The sequence below is a fragment of the Vulpes lagopus genome, chromosome 2, assembly GCF_018345385.1.
Source record: "Vulpes lagopus strain Blue_001 chromosome 2, ASM1834538v1, whole genome shotgun sequence".
NCBI lineage: Eukaryota > Metazoa > Chordata > Mammalia > Carnivora > Canidae > Vulpes > Vulpes lagopus.
In genome coordinates, this window is record NC_054825.1 from 160,860,634 (window position 1) to 160,874,250 (window position 13,617).

The 13,617-nt window shown below is 49.7% G+C and overlaps 1 protein-coding gene across 1 annotated transcript in view; it reads left to right on the forward strand.

Annotated features, from left to right (window-relative positions):
- The window catches only part of LOC121484461 (zinc finger protein 773-like), an 86,154-nt gene that overhangs the window by 31,836 nt on the left and 40,701 nt on the right, over positions 1 to 13,617 (forward strand). The gene's annotated exons all lie outside the window — the stretch shown is intronic.

The window sequence follows — 13,617 nt, forward strand, 5'->3', positions numbered from 1 at the left end:
TCCAAAGGAAGGTTTAAGCACTTAACTTGGCCTTAGTCCTGGGAGCTAACCCCTGAGCCTTTGGGAACATTTTACCTGCAGATAAACAAATACCTTTGCTAAACTACTTGGGGTCTTGGGCCACCCATACCCAATAGTGTGTGCTCATTAATATGATTTATGGATAGTGGGGAGCTTAAGGCCTGTCAGCTTGACCTCTGGAGCAGCTGAGGAGACTAAAGCCAAGCCCAGAGGGACTCCTTGCCCACAAGACAACTCCCACACACACAGAGAAAAAACCCAGAGAGATTTTTTTTTTTTTGTGCTGGCCAAACTTCATGGGTATTGTCACTATGGTTTCCTGATTGTGTGAGAGAGACCAGGGAGATCTCTTCCAGCTTCTGCCCTTCTTTCCCTATGCTGAATAGTCCTTATCCAAACAGTTTATCCAGACAGTTTTCTAGTGAATCACTGAACCTGAGGAGTGATCTTGGGTATTCTAGAACAAAATTTATCTGTGTCTTAAAATAGAAGTTTTCCACTAAAATTTAAATAGAAACTGCCCCTGAAATGCGGGTAAGTTTTGGCACATACACTTCTGAAATGAACATTTTCTGTTTTAAAAATCCTTGAGACCTATAGCCTAATTTTCCATTCATAGGTGATTTTCATGTTCTACGTGCAAAATGGAAAGGAATGATTCTGAAACTCCTCCCTTTTTCATCCTTTTTACCTACCATTATTTCTTCTATCTCACATGCACCCAATTTATGTAGTAACATCCTTGAATTCTTTAAAAATGAAGTACATTTTTTTTTCAAAATGCATTTCTCATGTAATTTGACACCAAAAACAAGTATAAACTTTTAACTTCTTTATGGCTACTGAAGCTGAATTACCAGTTTTGTGGTATAAAACAAACACCTGTTCCTCTTAAGTGGTTCTAGAGCTCAGAGGAATGTGGTCATGTAGAGGATAAGATTAAAGTCCAGGCATCCATAGGGGCACAGGTTTTAGGGTCAAATCCTCATCCTTTACACCTTTCCTCCAGAGCTGCCACCTTCCTTCTGGCTCCTTGGCTCAAGATCACTTCCCCTCATGTTCATCAAAGTCAGCAGTTGAGCACCTTCATTTCCAGTCACCACCTTTAAACTCCTTTGTAGAGTAGTCCTCCCCCTCCTTCCTGGGATTTATATTACACTGGGAAAACAGCTAAATATCAACGGTAATCTCAAAAGTCACATTTGCTAAGTCTTCCCCCCCCCCCCCACCTGTAGACAGAAGGGAGAATTTATTTGTAGACATGTTACAATCAGCCATAAATGAAAGCAGAATTTGTCCCAAAAGTCTCAGGTCCACATAGCAAAGGACCAAAAGGGATGGTTTTGGCTTTGAGAGCAAAAAGGCAGGTCTTGCTGCAACCAGACGCCAATGGCTGCTCTAATCAAAGCTCTAGAACATAAGGTCTGCACTCCCAGCAATTGTTACCAATGGCCCTGGCCTGTGGCTTTCCTTGGTTTATGGCCCTGGGGCAGTAGGGGTGTCACCTGCTAGCAACTTAACTTGGCTCTCCCCCTCAATCTTTTATGCTTCAGCCTCTGCATTTCTTCCTCTGCTTGGCTCTCCTAGCGTGGAGTTTTCCAGGAAGATGGCGGTAAAGGCTGAGAGCCACCTTTGCAGAATTTTGCTCCTTAAAGTTATTGACTCTCATATGTGGTCAAGAGACAATGATACACATCTTCAGAGCCGGTGAAACAGCCTGCAACACCATTGGTCTTAGCAGGTTTTTAAAGTCTTAATTCATTCCAAAATCAGGATATAGAAAAAATGTTCCATCACAGCATGTAAGATGTGTCTCAAATCTTAACCTTTCAAAAGGGCTTGGCTACTCTTCTAATTTGAAGTTAACTACAGTCATTGAACCTATTACAATGCCTATTCCACATTCTAAATTTTGCTTATTTCAACTCCCTTGAATAAATGTTCATAGTGCTAAAACCATTGAGGGTACCCCCGCCAATCAAAAACTCAACACTAGTAGTAAAAAGAAAACCACTTTATTATAAACAGTACTGCAACACAACATACACTAGAGATCATAAATGCAGAAAAAGCAAGCTCATTTAACAGCCAACCACCTAACAAAGCCTATCAACCTACAGGTCTATTCTCAAGCAGTAACTTTTTAGTCAACCATCTTGAGGAGGGCCGCCGGGGTCCCAAGGCTTGGAGAGTGGGGAGAGAGCCTTTGGGAGGATCCGGGCAGATGGCTGGAGACCAAGAACTACAGGGGCGAAGGGAGCCCCCCCGCGAGCAGATGCACCACAAAACACCTGCAAGTGGGGACGACCTAGGCGCAGTGACAGAAAACAAATGTGGGACCTTTGATGGGTTTTTTGGGGGGATGCCAGAGGCGTTGGGCACAAAATGGCTGCCGGCTGCAGCACAAGGTGGGGAGGGCAGTGGGGGCAGTGACTTATAGGTGACCCCCGCCTCCCCGTGAACCCTCCAGCATACCCTTCTCAGACCCGTGTCCTCCCACCGCCCTGGGGAGACCTTCAGGTGCTGCCCAGGGCTCGGCTCTGAGATGCCCCCACTACCAACCCTGAGGTTGCCCTACCAGAGCGCCAGCCACATGCTACCTCCTGATGCTGACCCTGCTTCGGGTCCAGCTTTGTAGCCATGCACTCCCCGAAGCGCAGAGAGCTGGTTCTTCCAGCAGGTGCCTGGGTGGGTCACGGGGTCACCGTCGCCTTGTCCCAGGAGATTATCCAGGGCAGAGCGAGGATGGTACTGCCGTTCTCAGCAAACCCTCTCGACCACAGTCGGGTCCCACCGCCTACAAGCACCGGCTGTGAGGTGCAGGGCCGGCCTGGAAAGTGTCTTAGGGAGCTGGGGGTGAGGAGGGCAGCGAGAAACTCGGCCTGGGGGACGCACAGAGGTGAGGGGTGGGGACGGCAGCGGCTCCCTCTGTCCCCGCAAGGCCACCTCGGAGCTGGCCCTCCTCCATCGCAGGCGCGCCCAGGGCGTCATCCCTGCGGCTACTGGCCCCACCCTCACCCGGAGGCTGAAGGAGCTAAAGCGGCCTCGCTCACAGAACAGGGCCCTCCAAATGTCCTGCACGACGTCTCCCCAGGTCTGCGGCAGGGAGCAGCGAACGTAAGCCCCCGCTGCGGCCCTCAGGCGTGGTGGCTGTTTCTGGGGCTCTATCCCCTGGTCCACCATCACCGCCTCCAGAGTCACAAGAACTACCACGACCTGCAATGGGGACAGATGTTCAGATGGGTTACTGCTGCCCAGGGCCGAGCACCCACCCTGAGGTCCCATCACCAAAACCAGAGGAACACAGCTCTTGGGGTGGCTGATCAGGCTGTTCTGATTAGTGTGCACCCCCGGAGGGATCTGCTTCAGCTTAGCCCTAGAAGACGCTCTTTTCCGGGGGAGAAACAAGCAACCAGGGGAACGAGATTGGGGTTTCTCGCGCCTTTACTGAGCACCAGCACCCCCTCCTCCCCCGAAGCTGCCCCGACCGCGGCACAGAAGCCAGACATGGGGTGCCGGGCGATCCCGTCGAGGCCAGAGTCTCGCACGGACGAAGGTCAGCCCACGGCCCAGTCCCGGGAGCGCCGGGCCCTCGGATCAGGACGGGTGGACAGGACTCCACCCTTGTTCCCTCAGCAGGAGCGGTGAGAGAAGCGTCCTTGCCGCCCACACATCGCCGCTGTCGAACTGACAGTAGACGGACGCGGAGGGAGCCTCGGGGGGCAGGGTAAGATGCCCTGGACCGCGGCCTCAGGTGGGCAGCGAGGCGGGAGGGACGGGGCGGTGAGGGGACAAGGGGCCTCGAGCCACACCCGCGGATTGGCAGCACCGCGGCTGTAAGTCGGCCACTGGGCACTCGAGAGTTTCAGAACCTAAAAGGGCTTTGTACGAAGGGGTGGGGGCTCTGGGCACCAAGAACACCCACATTGGCCTTTGTGACCCCTGCACGTCTGGAGGCTCAGCCCTTCCCCCACCCCCAGCCGCCACTGTGCCCTGGAGAGCTCTCCCGACCACGTGCACCTCGCCCGCAGCACGGGGCCCACATCATGCCAACCGCACCCCGGATGCCACCAGCCGGTGGGGGGAGACCAGGGTGACATCCGCGCGCCAGGGCTGGCTGCGGGAGCAGGCGGCGTTCACGCGGGTCCTTTGGCAGACGGAGAGTCAGCGCTGACGGGCAGGACACGCACAGGAAGACTCAGATGGCACAGAGGAACGGGCGCACACACCGAGAAGGCGGAGGAAGAACCTCCAATTCGGTTGCGCTCAGGCCAACGTGGTCTGAACAACAGCCGCTGAAGCAATCCTGGGATACCTGGGGCGCACATCGGCCTCGGCACCCTCGTTCCTTGCCTGGTGGCCCCACTGTGGGGCCGCCCAGAGCTCCGCTCTGGGACTTTGTCCGGGAAGCACCCCCAGCGAGGTGGCCCGAGCCGGGGTCACTAGCCATCCGCCAGGTCAGGGGCCAGGAGCAGCCAAGAGCAGGGGTCAGGGTGCTGGAGACAGCCTCAGGGCCCCGGAAAGGAGACCAGTATGCACGGTCCTTGCTGGTCCAGCTTCGGCAGGCCATGCCCGGCCTTGGAGGCGGCTTCACAGTTCAGGACAGGGAAAGCTGTGCTCGGCCCCCACCGAGGGCCCCGTGGGGTCAACGGCGGGAAGAGGCCTTTGCCCACTCACAACGGCGTGCCCCCAAGTGGTACTCGGCATGGGGGGTGGTGGCCGCAAGGGTGTCAGGGCCCTGAAAGTTGGGGGGAATGGTCTCTGCGCATCCCCACAGGTCAGCGCCGAGCAGGACGGCAGAGATGTCCAGAGGCCCGGGCTCGGGACTCCCTGTTGCCGGTGAGCGCACGGGGCCCTTCAGCGGCTGAGGAACTGTGCTGCCTCGGGAGCTCATCCGTTGGCTGCTCAGACTCTATTCCCAGAAGCGGTAAAGCTCCGGAACAAGGCTGTCGAACCCCCCACCGTCGCCTCTGGCTTGCCACCGGTGCAGCCAAGCGAGGTGCCTACCCCACATGGGAATGGCGCATCTTCCTCGCCCACTTGATTCCCGATTCCCGCTCAGATGCACGGGAGAACAAGTGGTTGAGGGGCCACTGTGAACGGGCACCTGGTAGTGGACCTCGGGGAGCACACAGGGTGGCAGGTTGGTGTCTCCACCACGGAGATAACCAGGAAACGAAGGGAAGTATCTGCTGGTAGGAGGCCCTGACCTGAGTGTGGCCGAGAGCAGAGCGAGGCTGGCTGGGCCCTGCACCAACCCTACCCCTGGGGGGAAAGAGGAAGAGTGCCCCAGGCCGCAGATATTCCAATATTCGCCTCCTGCCTGGAGCTTGGCTTAGTGCAGAAGAGCCGCTCCCCACGGCGGTGGGCTCCAGGAGCCTGAAGGGTGCCCAGCAGGGGCAAGCGTCCTGGGCCTGCTTTGGTCCCCAGCCCTGTGTTGTCGAGAAAAGATCAGTAGTCTGGAGACGGTCACCTGACACAGCCCTGAACCATGAGGGATGGCAGGGCAGGTTTGCGAAGGCAACCAAGTACCTGCAGCAGGACATCACGCCCCAACCTCCTGCACCACGTTTGGGCGGCCTGAGCTCACGGATGACTCAGGCGAACAGCTCAAACAGGAACAAAATCAAGCCTCAAAGCTCCCACACGCGATCTGAGATCTAGCTTCTTTTGCTAGCTGCCGAGACCCCTGACCCGGCTACACAGCCACAAAAAGTGTCAATTTCACGTGAAAAAAAAAAATTACTCTGTTCGGAGATGGCGCTGACTCACGGATTCCATGGGTTTCTTGTAACCGTAGGTCAGCCACTGGTCCCCAGCAGGACCCCATCTTCACAGCTCCAGGGCTCCTGCGGCCATCTGGTTGACCCTGGAGCATAGGCACAGACCCCCAACGCTATAGAGGTTGCAGACCTTCTTCCCAGCTGCCCGTGCAGTTGGGGCCCATCCACTGGGGTCCTGGATCGGAGCGTGAGTCCCACGGAGGTACCGCCGACCTGGAAAGCTTAGGTGATCCCCTTCCCTCGCGGGATGCCTGCGAGTCCCCGCTTCCAGATTGGGGCCTGAGGAGAACCGCAGAGGCACCCCCAACTCCCCGACCCCACGCAGAGCCGCGGGCGGCCCTGGTCCCTCAGCCTGGCCACCCTGCACACCCCGTGACCGTCTTCACTTCTGGATCAAAACAAACCTCGGAAAACCGAGCGTAACCGCCAGGAACCAACGCGGGTAGGTGCACCGCCAAGGCCTGCCCTCTCCCCAGCCGCGTGGGGTGTGGCCGTCCATGCACGTCTACCCGTTGGGACCTGGAAGAACTTCCGCAGAAGCGTCTCCAACCACCGGATCCCACGAGGAACCGCAGCCGGGCCCTTGGCAACTTACCCCGGCCTCCCTGCAGGGTCCCCGCCTGTCTCCACCTCCAGGAGCAGCCGGCCCTGGGTGCAGGGCTCCCTCTCCTGTTGCCCCGCGGTATCGCAGCCAGTTCCTGCGGACGGAGGACCCGCAAGCAGGGGCTGTTCGAGGTCCCTGTGGCCCCACAAGTCCGTTCTTCACCGCAGCTACGGCCCCGTGGAGCTGCGCATCCAATCTCCAGCGAATGGATGGCGACGACGCCCCGGCGAGACCGGGAGGATCCGGCCAGCGCCGCCGGCCTCCTGGAACCCTGCCTCGCGTGTCGCGACCGAATCCCGTCCCTCGTCGATTTCGCCGGCGCTCCAGAGGGAGGAAAGTCTAAGCGCGGGCGGCTCCCACCAGATGGCGCCCGAGAACCGCGCGAACGTCGGCGGGACGGATCATCACCGCCAGACGGCGAGGGAGCACTACCTGAGGCACAGATGTTGGAGCGCCTCCTTTGTGAAACTGTCAGGAGGTTTATTTAGCTTTTCAAAAGGTTTAGCATATGTTTCCCAAGGGAAGTGCTCTAACGAAAGATTGGAGGAAATTCTTTTTTGGCACTGAAGAGAATTCTTTTTTTATTCTTGATTTGCTTTCACACCTACACACCTTCCTCCATATTTCTTCATATCGGTGAGATGGGTGGTGTGGGTCTACTCCAGGTGGACAGTTGTGCGATGGTGACACTCGTGGAGATACAGGAAGTGTGACAAGTGTGAGATTATGACACATCTCAGAGGAACATGCAAACCCCTACACATACATCCTAGGGACACTGTATGATGAGTGAAGCATGCTGACACCCCTCAGCAGGACTATGCACACACATGCATTTTACCATGTCCATGACAGAAAAGATGTGCAATGGACATGAGACACACAACGGGGTACATACAGCTTGCACCAGGGGCTTGTGAGAACAGAGGGAGGTGCTGACCCACCCTAGCACGTCCTAGCATAGAGGACACAGGTGTACAAATACTGCAGGGAGACTTAGGAGACTGGCATGGCATAGGTACACCCAAAAGCCTGGTGTGTGCATACATACACACATCAAACTATCTCCATGGACTGAGTGTGACAAGGTGATTTCAACCTGGCTTGGAGAGAACAACCACACCTCTTCCCCATCCTAGCCCCATTCCTGCAGGTTTGATGATGCATTGATGGTGGTCAGAATGGGGAACTGGGTGCACACCTTGGCACAGTGTGGAGACTCATACAGGTTTAAATACTGAATGTAAGCCTTCAAGGACATGTGATGGGAGCAAATCAACTCAAGCTGCAGTGCCAGAAAACTTAAACTTGGAAATGCCTGCTAAGGAGCACAGTGTGCAGAGGGCAGGGGTGGAGTCAGGGGAAGCTATAGGCTTTATTGGAGGAGGGTTCAGCATGCACTGAGTCAGTTTCAGGGATAGTGGACCACGGGTGGTTGGGGGAGGGGAAGGGCCATTTTGGTGAATTATTAGCCATTGTTCAGGTGATTTGCATTTTCCCTGGAGGGAAATAATCAGGGGAGGGAATGATCAAGTGTGCCATGCCAGCCAAGTCCTAATTCTCTTGTCTTCTGGTGTTCCTCAGGTGCTTTCCTCCTGAGTAGCCAACTGTTTCTAAGTCTACCTCAGAATTTTCTAGGCGTCAAATTACAACAGCTACAACAAACACAATAAAACACATGTAGCTGAGTAAAGTTCCCAGTTCACTCAGGAAAACACATATGGAGAAGAAATCTCATTGCTTAACTTTATGAAAGTTTTTGTGAAGTGTTTTAAAGTGCCTGGAATGTTCACAGGCAAACCATTATGCATGAGCTCTGTATGAGCTCTGTGTGGGTTTCACAGTTACCACCATAGACTTATTCTCAAGATACTTTATCAGTTGGATGTTTTGAAATTCCTCCTTTGCATCGCCTCTGGAGCTAATTTCAAAGCTTTACAAAATAATCAATGTGACCTTTAGTTTAAAAAAGGTATTGTCGGGATCCCTGGGTGGCGCAGCGGTTTGGCGCCTGCCTTTGGCCCAGGGCGCGATCCTGGAGACTCGAGATCGAATCCCACGTCAGGCTCCCGGTGCATGGAGCCTTCTTCTCCCTCTGCCTGTGTCTCTGCCTCTCTCTCTCACTGTGTGCCTATCATAAATAAATAAAATAAAATAAAAATTTAAAAAAGGTATTGTCTAAAAGGATACTAAAACCATACCTTGGGGGTGCCTGGATGATTCAGTTGGTTAAGCGTCTGCCTTCAGCTTGGGTGAGGATCCCAGGTTGTGGAATCAAGCCCTGCATTGGGCTCTCTGCTCACTGGGGAGTCTGCTTCTCCCTTTCTCTCTGCCCCTATTCTTGCTATCCCTCTCTTGTGCTCTCTCTCTAGTGTGCTCTCTCTCCCTAATAAATTAATAGAATATTTTTAAAATTTCAAATAAAATCATATCTTCATTTTGAGCCCTTCTGGGAGCCTTTTATATGATCACATACATAGTTTGTGTTGCTAAGCTTGGCAAGAACCTTTTTTTGTGTGTTTTATCCAGTACTGTTATTGCACACATATCTCTCAGTGAAAAAGTTTCAAAATTTCCTCCAAATTTCTGTTTTTAGGATAGCTTGTACAGTTCTTAATTCTTTAGGAAAGCCAGTGGCCTTCTGAGGACTCTAACCTCTTTTACTTCCTCTCTGGAAGTGTGTTTTGGCGGCAGCTGTGGCTGTGCATTTAGTTGAGCCCTCGAGTCCATGAGAGTCAGAGAATCCACTCTTGGCTCAAAGCACAGGGTTATTCTTTCTGAGGCAGGAAGAATAAGGAAACACTTGGTAATTGTAGATCAAAACATGGGTAACTAAGTCTGACACCTGAGGGTGTTTGTGACTACTGAATAAATCCTGTGATAGCTCTGGTTTCTCAGGGCCGAAGCATCCTGCTGTTACAAAGCCTACATGGCACATACACGCAAAGACCCAGTTAGTCTGCAAATGACCCCAGAATGACCCTTACCCTGCGGGGCGGGGGGGGGGGGGCGCTAGAGGACTCCTAGTAGACCTTCACATAAGGAGTATGCCTAAGAGAAAACTCAGACTGCACATGCGCGGAGTCTGGCCTAGAACAAGTGTGATAATATGCAGAGTTCTTGGAAGTCCCCGCCTATTTCCAGAACCCTACATGAATTTTCCACCCCTCTATTATAACTTTCCATAAAGATCAGAGCCCCACATGTACCTGGTGATCAGATCTTGTGTCTGTGACTGCACTCCCTGCCTCTTCAAGTGTGTACATTTGCTTTGCAATAAAGCTGCTTCTGCTATGCTTTACTGTGACTCATCCTTAAATTCGTTCCCTCAGGGAAGTCACTGAGCCTGGCACTGATGAGTGGCTGAGGTCTTGGGGCCCCAAAACACCCAGTCTCTGGCATCATTTCTAATATCATAGAGACCTGGGCACCAGACTGCCGGAAGCAGGAGTCAGGTGCATCCTGTTGGGGGAATGATGCACTAGGGGTTAGTCCCTCATCATCCAGTTCTTCCAGTCTAGTCTTCATGTATGGGGTCACAGAGAGGGGTCTGCTGTGGCCATGCTGCTATGAGTAAGAGTCTCATAAGATCCCTGTCCTTTCTTCACACACTAAGAACCCTGTTCTGGAGAGTGGGTGGACATGGATGATATAGAGCTATGGGACATATCCTTGCACAGGGAGGGAGCAGATCATTATAAATATACATGACAACACACATAGATGCAATGAAATAATTCTGCTGCTCTCAGCACACCCAGAGTTCACGAGGGAGAGAAGAGTCAGATCTTGGGGTCCCAGCACAGGTGAGCAAAGGTAGTGTTCCGTAATGTCTGAGACCTTTGATTCTGGGGAGAGAGAGAGAGAGGAATTCAGACCCTTCTAAGCTCTGCTGATAATTTGGGGGTGGAGGGTGCCATGAGCTGTTAGTTGTGCTTCAAATAGAAATGTCATTTGGTCACTTCTGCCTAAACCTCAGTATTCTTCAAAGTAAAAGTGGGAAGATAAGCATTTAGGTGTAAGGCATAGAGAAGATAGCCGACAGTAAATAAACGATGAGGCTGTGTTGGTAAACCTAGGGCTGGTGTGTTAAGAATATAGTGATTATGACCTGCTGAATGAGGGGGCACACCCACATGAGTTTGGCAGGTAGCTCCCTCAGCATCAGAGCCTTCATGTTAGGGAAGTGGAAACCTACGGTTATTTTTAAAATGATTTTATTTATTTATTTATTTGATTGATAGAGCACAAGCAGAGGCAGAGGGAGAAGCAGACTCCCCTCTGAGCAGAGAGCCCATGTGGGGCTCCATTCCAGGACCCTGGGATCATGACCTGAGCCAAACGCTAAGGCAGACACTTAACCAACTGAGCAACCCATATGCCCCTCCCCACAGTCATTTTGATTGAAGGTGTAGTTTCAGTGCATTCACATAAAAGAAGTAAAGTCACAAGATTTATTATTTACAAATCCCTCCGTGGGGATACAGTGAGTCAGGGGAAAGGCAGTCCTCTGTCCCAGATCACAATGAGCAGGAGAAAGAAAGCAGGGTAGCAAGCACTTATTACTTAAAGGTGGTTGGGGCAGCAGTCACTAGTTTTTGAGGCTCAACTCTGAGCAGTTATTTTAACAGATGCCCCAGGAAAAGCAAAGCAGGACTTGTGACAGGAATCCTAAGCTCATGTCCTTAGCTACATGTCTACCCTGATTGTAAGCAGAGTTGTGATTCTGTAAACTGCCTGGGCAGCAACTCACAACAACTATTTTCTCATTACAGGGCTGAGTTGTGTTTCCCCACATTCATATGTTGAAACACACCCCAGTGTCTCAGAATTTAAGTGTATTGGGAGATAGGGCCTTTAAAGAGGTAATTAAGTTAAAATAAGGCCACCAGGGTGGGCATTCATCCAATCTAACTGGTACCTTACAAGTGATTAGGACACACACTGACATAAGGGTGTATAAGCACAGAGGGATGACCATGTGAAGAGTAAGCAAGAGGACAGCCAACTATAATTCACAAAGAGAGGCCCCAGGGGAAACTCCCCCTTGCCAGCATCTTGATCTTAGACTTCCAGCCTCCAGAACTATGAGAAAATAAATTTGTCCTTTACGCTACCCAGTCTGTGGTATCTTGTCATGACTGCCATAGCAAACTAATATATTACCCATTTACCTATGAATAGGTACTTGCAGAATTTTGTTGTTGTTATTTTGTTCCTAGCCATTGGCTTTTATCAGTAATATTGCTGTTGCTATGAACATTCAAATACAAGTATTTCTATGGACAGACACTAGGGACATACCCTACAAGTGAGATGGCTGTGTCACATGATAAGCACATGTTTAGTTTCATAGAAATAACCACTGAGTTTTGTAGAGTGGGGTTGTATTAGATTTATTTATTTATTTGAGGGAGAGAGAGAGTGGGTACACAAGCATGGGAAGGAGCAGAGGGAGAAGGAGAGAAAGAATCCAAAGCAGACTTTGTGCTGAGTGCAGAGCCTGACACAGGGCTCAATCTCACAATACTAATATCATGACCCGAGCTGAAAGCAAGAGTTGGATGCTTCATTGACTGAGCCACCCAGGCGTCTCTGTAAATTGGGTTTTAAAACATTCTGCATTCTCACCAGCAATGGATGGGAGTTCTGTCTCACAACTTCACTTGTCAGTCTTTGAATTTAGCCACCTCAATGAGTGTGTACTTGTGTTTCACTATGGTTGTTTTGTTGTTGTTTTTGGGGGTGGTGGTGGTTAATTTCAAATTTTTATTTAAATTCTAGTTAGCTCACTATGGTTTTAATTTGTAATCCTCTGATGGTTAATGATGTTGAACATATTCACACATGCTTATCATTTAGGTATCTTCTTTGGTGAAATATGATTTCAAATTTGTCCTTTTTCTTGTCACATTGGGTTGTTTTTCTAATTACTGTTGTAAAGGTTATTTTACAATTCTGGATACCATTTATTTATCAATATACTTTAAAACATTTTTCACCAGGCTAAAGCTTGCAGTTTTAACTTTATTAAATGTGTCTTTTTAATAGCAAAGTTTTAAAATTTTGATAAATTCCCAACTTATTATCTTCTTTGGGTTTTGATTTTTATGTTTATTGTGAAAAAGTCTTTGTCTAGCCCACATTCAAAGAGTGCTCCTTATATACTATTTTGTATGACATGTATATATTTTATCTTAGACATTCAGGTTTATGATCCATTTCAATTTAATTAGTAAATGGCTTGAGATGTTTTGAGATTTTTATTTTTCATATGCATGTCATAACTTTAGAGCAGTTTTTTGAAAACATCATTTCAGGCTTGAAATACTTCGGCAATTTTGTGGGGAATAAATTGACAACACATGTATGGGTCTATTTTGGATTCTCTATCCTTTCATCAATATTATACGTTTGATTACTATAGCTCTATAGTAACCTTTTTTAAAAAAAAAGATTTTATTTATTTCCTCATGAGAGACACAGAGAGAGAGAGAGAACCAGAGACGCAGGCAGAGGGAGAAGCAGGCTCCACACAGGGAGCTGACATGGGACTCGATCCCAGGTCTCCAGGATCACACCCTTGGCTGAAGGTGGCGCCAAACCACTGAGCCACCAGGCTGCCCCGCTCTATAGTAATCATAAAGTCAGGTAAACTCTTTTAAAATTATTGTTCTTTCCAAATTATTTTGGATATTTTAGGTCCTTTGGGTTTTCATATGAATTTTGTCCAGTTCCATCAAGAAACAAACAGTGAAAATTTGGTAGTTCTGTGAATGTTTAAAATTAGGAGAGAGAAAATTAAAATATTAAATCTTTAGATTCAGAAACATGGTATGCCTCAGTAATGTCTTGTAAATTTGCCTTATAATTCTGGAACGTATTTTGTTAAATGTATTTCTTCCTATATATTTCATATTTTAATGGTATTGGAAGGGGTATAGTTTTTCAATATCTGAACATTCATTGTTTATTGACCTTTTATCCTGGGACTTTGATTAACTCATTGAATTTATTAACTTTTTAAGAATGTATCTAAGGATTTTCTAAATAGATAAGCATTCATCTGTGAATAATGACTCTTCTGGTTCTTCCTTTACAACTTGTGAACCATTTATTTCCTTTAATTTTCTTATGTCATGGGCATAGATCTTCAGTGCAATACCATATAGAAGTTGTGAGAGTGGATATCCCTGCTTATTCCTAATA